A 7,500-nucleotide genomic window follows, 5' to 3' on the forward strand; every position below is an offset into this window, starting at 1 on the left:
AGCTGTCAGTCACGGCTGCAGCCGTGCCGCAACAAATCCGGACCTGGTGGGTATTGACGGACAGCGGAGCACGCAGCAGACACGCAGCGGAGCCGGTCCGGTGGAAATGAGGATTTAGGCCGACCACACACTGGCTGCGTGGCGTGAGCGTGGCGTTTCTGTTGCGTGGCGGCCGCGTGGCATTTTCTATGTCTTGACACATCAGAAACGTGTCTGATGCGGCGCTGCTGCTGCTAGCAGTATGTATTATATTTATATCTGCATATGTCAAAACCTAGAGACTTTCAAACATCAAAATGTCATTTATTAAATGTATTTTGTGTCAAAATGACATATAAACATCTTTTTGTATTCTATTTTGCCTGGAAACGCTTCCAACATGCTTGCGCAGTGTGCAAGCTCTAACCTGTTAACATGGGAGCCGAAATAGAAACGGACACGCCACGCAGCTGACACGCTCACACCACGCAGCCAGTGTGCAGGAGCCCTTATTGTTGACAGCTAAAGTTAGCTAAATTAGCATAGTCATAATAACAAACGTTACCCGATAAATCCAGTCTTGTGCCGATGCTCTGACAAGCCACCCCCACTCTCTATCCTATCCTGATAACTGTCCCGAACGCGACAGTTTTGCGCTCGCTTGTCGCTTCGCCTATCAAACTGCCCAACCCCCCACCTGACCTCTCTCATTTAAAATAAAATACGAGGCGCGACAAACGCTCCCCTTGTGAAAAGCCCTTAAAGACAACTCGAGGGTTGAAGACAACACAAGGGTTAAGTCTTTCCCCTTCTGCCTGTCGTCCTTGCTGAAGAAACAATCGGCTCTGTAAACTGGAGGTTTGTCGAGACAAGGATGACATATATGTATATATTGCCGATAAAATTAAGTATTTATAGAATTTTTTTGGGGAAAAAAGCCAAGTGTCCGGAACACCGTGAGCCTACGTTATATAAGCAGAAATATTTTACAGCAACAGAGGTTTTCTCTCTGTTTCTCACACTCACACCCAAACACACTCCTAGAGAGAGCAGCTGTGTGGGTTAGATCATCAGTTTGTACAGCAGGCTGGTACCCTGTCCTGCGTCAGGAGGTGTTAGCGGTAACATTAGCCAGGGGGGTGAAGGAAGGAAGAGCCAGGCACTAGAAAAACTAGAAGGATGGAGAGAGTAAGAGAGAAACAGAGAGAGAGAGTGAGGTGGAGTGTTAGCTTAACCTCAGGCTTAAACGTGTCATTCCTGGTGTTGTTTTAGCCCCACCATTTAAACTCAGGAAATCTGGCTGTCTTAGCAGGAGACTTACTCTGTCGTCACACACTCAAAACACTCTCCTCTTGTATTTCCACATCTTGTTCTTTTAACATTTTATTTGTGCTGATTTCAATTCAAGTTTATTTATAACTGTAGTGTTAAATCCTAACCGAAGTTATCTCGGGACACAGGTAGAGCCGGTCTAGACTACGACTGCACAAAATATTGTTATTTTATTGCCTGCAACATATCGCATAAGACACTCAGAGATATTTGCTTCCTTTTATGTTCAATTCAATTTGTTTAAAAGTTGGAAGAGAATTTCTTTCGTTTTTTTCTGAACCAGCAAGCAATGTGTCATATTGAAAGTAGCAGAAATGCAGAACTGAGTACCAGGGCTCAAGCTTAAGGACCTCCCGTCTCTGTGTGTGTTTGTCTGTCTCTCTGTGAGTGTGTGTGTGTGTGTGTGTGTGTTTGTCTCTCATGAAAGGCCGCTGCATCTCAAAGTCCCAGGCTGAACTTTTGTCTCAATACGTCCCTGGTGATTACTCTACATTTAAATTGTGATGTTGCCAGTAACATTACTCTGTCAGGTATATGCAGTAGTACAATGTTTTCCTCTGAAGTAGAAGTACACAGTAAATCAGAAGTATACAGCGGGGTTGCATATTACAGTTTTTTTACAATTGTTTACACACTAAATCTTTACATGTAGGCCTAACATGACTTTTGAAACCTCTCACTCAAACTACACACCAAATCTCCAAAACCATGAGTTATTTGTCTTGGCTTTCACTCACTTTTCATTTGCATGAAACACTTTTTTATCAATTATCAAATAACACTTCTCACCAGCAGCTGCTCTTTTTCTGTTTTTAACAAACATGACTTCTTTATCTCATCATCAGAGTAAACGTTGCAGCATCAGCTCTCTATCCAGTAATGTATGTCTTTTACATGAGTCTAAAACCACAGAGGCTGACGTACACATATTATTCAGAGAGGAAACAAGCAGAGATAAGAGAGAGGGGAAGCAGACACACACATACACACACACACACACACACACACACACACACACACACACATGCATACTCACAGAGACTCAGAGCTGTAGCTGAGACAAAGCAGAACACCTTTTATTTCATTAACTTTAATGGTTATCAGTCAAATAAAACACAGATACGTACAGATAATCTGCAAACTGCCAAATATGGGACAGAGCCTTTCAAGTTGCTGCTCATTGACGGTGGAAGCTGCTACCTTCAGATATCAGATATCAACTCTCTAATCTCTCTGTTCTCATCATATCTATCATTCTGGGTTTGGGAACTGCCACTTGTTGTTGTCGTTGGGATCTTCTTTTTGTGTTTGGAAATTTACATTTTAATCATCTTTTATACAGCACTTTGGTCAGATTAATCTGTGTTTAAATGTGCTCTACAAATAAACTTTTCTTACTGAAAATTAACAAAAGAAACATTTTACAGACCGAGAGATATGTTGCTTATAATAATTTATCAGGAATCACAATCAAAACAGTACAAAATGGTTCCCATGTTTTATTGTTTATTAATAATGTTTATTATAGAGATAATAGATTATAGAGTGATATAGACCAAGATATAATAACAAGTTTATAACACTGACAACACTGCAAGATACAACTATTAATTAACTATTAACAGAGCATTCATTGGGTATATATTACTTTAGGTATTTATGTCTTTTTTCCCATAATTTCTGTTTGTTGTTTTTGTAATCTCTCTCTCTCTGTCTTTTGTGTTCTACTTTAAATGTTTTCTCTGTATGAAAGTGTCCCGTCCCTTCTTTTAAAGCCAGTGTATACCATGGCCAATGATGAAATGATCATATGCATATTAATCATATCATATGCATATTCTGTGTGTGAGCTGAAAGCTGCGCTCCTCTCCGTGTCCTCAGGTTCACAGCGACTACAGCTGCACAGAGCATCAGCAGCAGGACACTGAGCACTGAGCATCGCACTTTGAAGAAGGTGGAGTAAATCCCAAAGGGCTCCATGTACACCAACACAGTTCTCTCTGTTGACACACACTGAAAATCATCCAGGTCAATAACTGCACACCAGTACTCCCCTGCATCTCCCATTGAGATATTAGAGATAACCAGGCTCCCTTTATCATAGTACGTGCTCACTCTGCTCATGCTCTGATTAGACTCTACACTGAAGATTCTTCCCTTTGTTCGGTTCGACTTGATAAACCAACCATGCACCTTACCCTCTCCCCAATCTGTGCATCCGAGAGTGACTACTTCTCCCTCTGAGAAGAGCTTTCCAGCAGGGGGGCCAAATTTGGGGCACACCGCCAGCAAATACTCTTGCTCTCTTTTAGAGGCTTCACAGAAGTACAGACCTGAGTGATTTAACATTAGAGATGAAAACACCAGCGAGTAGTTTTGGTCTACTGAAGGAACAGTCTGGTTGTGTTTTCCTAGGTGAGTGATGGAGTTTGTTTTGGTAATAACCATCCAACGTGGGGGCTGGTCACTATTGGAGTCAGTGATAGTGCACGGCAACACAGCAGTCTCTCCCACTGAGCGGTAGATGATCTCATGCTGTAGGACCAACTCTGTAGAGTAACTGCTAACACACTGCTGTTGGTTCATCACCAGACATCTGTACCATGTATAGTCTGTGACGTTGGAAACACGAAGAGCTGATGTGTTTGTCACCACTTGGTATCTTCCTCTAACATTGTCCATCACTGATGTCGTATTATCCCCAAAAACTCTGTTCCATGTTTTTTGCTCATTTCTAGAGTCCTGTTTGAGCCACTGGATATCCAGATTATCAGCTGCTCCCTCACATGGCACGTCCACTGTTTCTCCAACTCTCACTCCAATAACTCTCCGATCTATTGAAGTACAAACAGTAATAGTGAAGTTGTTCTCATGCATCACGTTGCCCTCAGTCCAACACTCCTCTTGGTAGGGGCCGGAGTCTGAATGGGTCAGGTTGAGGATGGTGTAAGAAGAAGTTTTCACCGTGCTGACAAGTCGTTGTTTCAAGTGTTCAGGTACTGAGGAGTTATTGGACCAGAGGTCAGAGTTATTGGACCAGAGGTCAGAGGTGTTCCACAGGACAAGCTTCTCCTCACCAACAGATCTGGAGATCAGGCAGGAGCTGGTGTTCTCGGGGAGGTTGAAGGTGTAAGAGGTCCTTTCCTTTTGATTGATGATATGTTCTTGTGCATGGATGTTGTTGATGAGAGCAAACAGCAGGAAGGAGAGCTCTGTGACTGCAGCCATTCTGCTCCGAGGTCGACAAACACTGACACTAAGCTCATATACACTCTACGTCAAACCTCATCAGCAGCTGCTCTTTTTCTTTTTTTAACAAACTTCTTTATCTCATCATCAGAGGAAACTTTGCAGCATCAGCTCTCTATCCAGTATTCTATGTCCTTCACACGAGTCTAAAACCACGAAGATGTCTTCAAACGCATTATTCAGAGAGGAGAGGAAACAAGCAGAGATAAGGGAGAGGGGTGTGTGTGTGTGTGTGTGTGTTATTCTTTGACTACAACAATAAGAGTGCCCGTGTGTTTCATCTTACGGCCCACTGACCCATCAGGACAACCCCCATCTGTCAACATCTGTCAACATTTATTAATTTCAAATCTAATCTGGTGCCACTTTTGTTTGTTGTAAATTGCCTCTGAATCTAATCTAAACCTGCAATCATGTGTTACAGGTCGATTTAATGGCTCCCGTGCGAATAACATTTCTTTTTAATGGCTCTGTTCCTTTAAGAAACAAACTCTTTTCAAACCGGGGGGGCATGTGGAAGCAAAGTGAGACATTCACTCACTTTTTGCCCTGTTGTGCAAGCAGAGGATGGAACAGACACACACTACATAAAATCACACACACAGACACACAAATATGTCTGTGGAGACAAAAGAAAAACGCTCCCATAGATCGTTTGTTCCAGCATCATCCTGACCTATATTTAGGTTTCTAGTGGCGGCACCCTCTAGTGCCCGTGGTAGTTGTGACGGGAGCAAAGCAGGAAGTAAGGTGAGGAAGTATAAGAGTGCCAAATGTCCTGGTAAGGAGCAAGGGGGTAAACCAGCCTCCATAAAGTGTACCTACTATGGAGCCATTTTGTTGCTAACAAGCCATCACCTCCCGTTAGCATTCCATTGACTGCCATTCATTTTGGCGCCACATTTTTGACAGCGAATAACTTTACATCTGAAGCGTTTAAAGACTCTATTTGTCCATTGTTTATTTCTAAAGAAACACGACAATGTATAAAAGGCTCCATTACCTTTGACCTCACGTTACGGCTCCGTAGCAGACGCTTTTATAAAAATAGGCTAACGATTGGGTCATAACCACGAGACTTACTGTCGCACAGTAGAGGAATTACCGTATATAGTACAGGAGAAGCTCACAGGCAGTTTGGACTTACATGAGCTGTTTACGTTTATTATTGATGTTAACTAGCATTTTAGTTAACAATAATTAGCCTGTGTCTATGTTATCTCCTTACATATACCTACGCTCTCCTTCTCTGTAAGATTGGGAATGATTAAGATTTCTCTTGGCACAGCTACCAGAAGACTTCACACTTTCAGACAGGTTGCTCACGTCACATTTACATCTTCAAGCTCAGTTGGAGGCTGCGCAGTAACACTCAGCTATCACAGGAAAAGTGCTTCTAATAGACTTCACTCGTGTCCGTGGAAAGGTACGGCGTCACTGTGTCCATTTCAAAAAAACAACAGACTTTCACCCAGGAGACCGGGGTTCATGTCCCATTTGAAAAGAAAAGGAAACGGAGAGTTGTTTTAACCTTACGGAACAAACGGAACTACGTCACGTTCTGCGTCATGGAAGTGAAGTAACATCTGATTTGAACCCAAACCTCCATCTTTTTATCAACTTAACTCAGTAGTTTTGGTGTCTAAACCCTAACCAAACTGGGACCGTTTCATAACGTTAAACACGTGGTTAAAACCGCGACCGTTACCTTCTCTGGTTTAGATATGAGGACGGAAAAACTCTCTTGTGGGTCATATCAGAGGAGAGGAACAAACAACAGATATCCTCGTATGGTTTGGAGGACTTGTTGGTCTGTGTGTGTGTGTGTGTGTGTGTGTGTGTGTGCACTCTGCATGGGTGAGTATAAATCATACACTGTATAAAATAGGTATAAATACAACCCTGGCCTTTGTTTTCTTTGCACTTTCTCTCCTTTGGGATACTGTTAAAAGTAGACTTACACAAACACACACACACACAGAGTGTAGCTTTGCGGGCAGGATGGCGGAGTGGCAGTCATTATTTATGTCTGCTTTCTTTAGCGAGGTTTCTCACAGGAACAGGAGCCGAGCAGGAATCCAACACTTCCTCTGAGTCCGCCATTTATCACTCTTTATTAATACAAAAACACACACACACACACACACACACACACACACACGTAAAGCACAAGAGAGAGCGTTGCATACCATACAATTTGACATAAACAAATGTGCATACACAAAGAATAGACAGTAATGCATGTCAGGTACAGATAATATCACACATGGCGGCTCGTTTGGAAACTTTATTTTAGTTTACAAAAATAGTTACACCGAAATGGGTTAGGGGTTAGGGGTATGTACGGTGCTTCTTATCCCATGTTTTTTTTTTAACCATGACCACTGAGGCTTGGCAAATAGATTTTGTCACTTTAACCGTTGCTAACTTGTCTATATTCACACATCTTTTCTCTCTCGTCTGGTCGCTGTAATGCCTATTAGGGGGTTCCAGCAGATTTTAATTTAGGCATGGCAAGTTAAAAATAAGCTGTCAAACGAATGGAAATGTAATGTAGTTAGATTAGGTCTGGAGCCAAGGGGGGGAATTCTGGTAGCTTCCTGGGAGAATTAGTCAACGATATAGATCAAGGTCATAGATGGGAAGTGTGTGTGTGTTAAGGCCCTGACACACCAAGCCGATAATTGGCTGTTGGACAGTCTGGCGAGGTCGGTGACTCGAGACTGTTCGGTGTGTTCTGTGCCGTCGGCCTTCATTTTGGCCGATCTGACTCACTGGGTCGGAGGGCGGGCAGTCGGACTCAATGGCCAATCTGATTGGTGGAGTGCTAGCCCTTGACTAGCGAATCAGTGCACTTATGTTACAACACTCACCGGAAATGACGATCGGCTCTCAAAGTCCGACGAAAATCTTTCAAACTGACCTTTGGCGATCAAAAGA

Source organism: Perca flavescens, chromosome 4, assembly GCF_004354835.1.
Source record: "Perca flavescens isolate YP-PL-M2 chromosome 4, PFLA_1.0, whole genome shotgun sequence".
Taxonomy (NCBI): domain Eukaryota; kingdom Metazoa; phylum Chordata; class Actinopteri; order Perciformes; family Percidae; genus Perca; species Perca flavescens.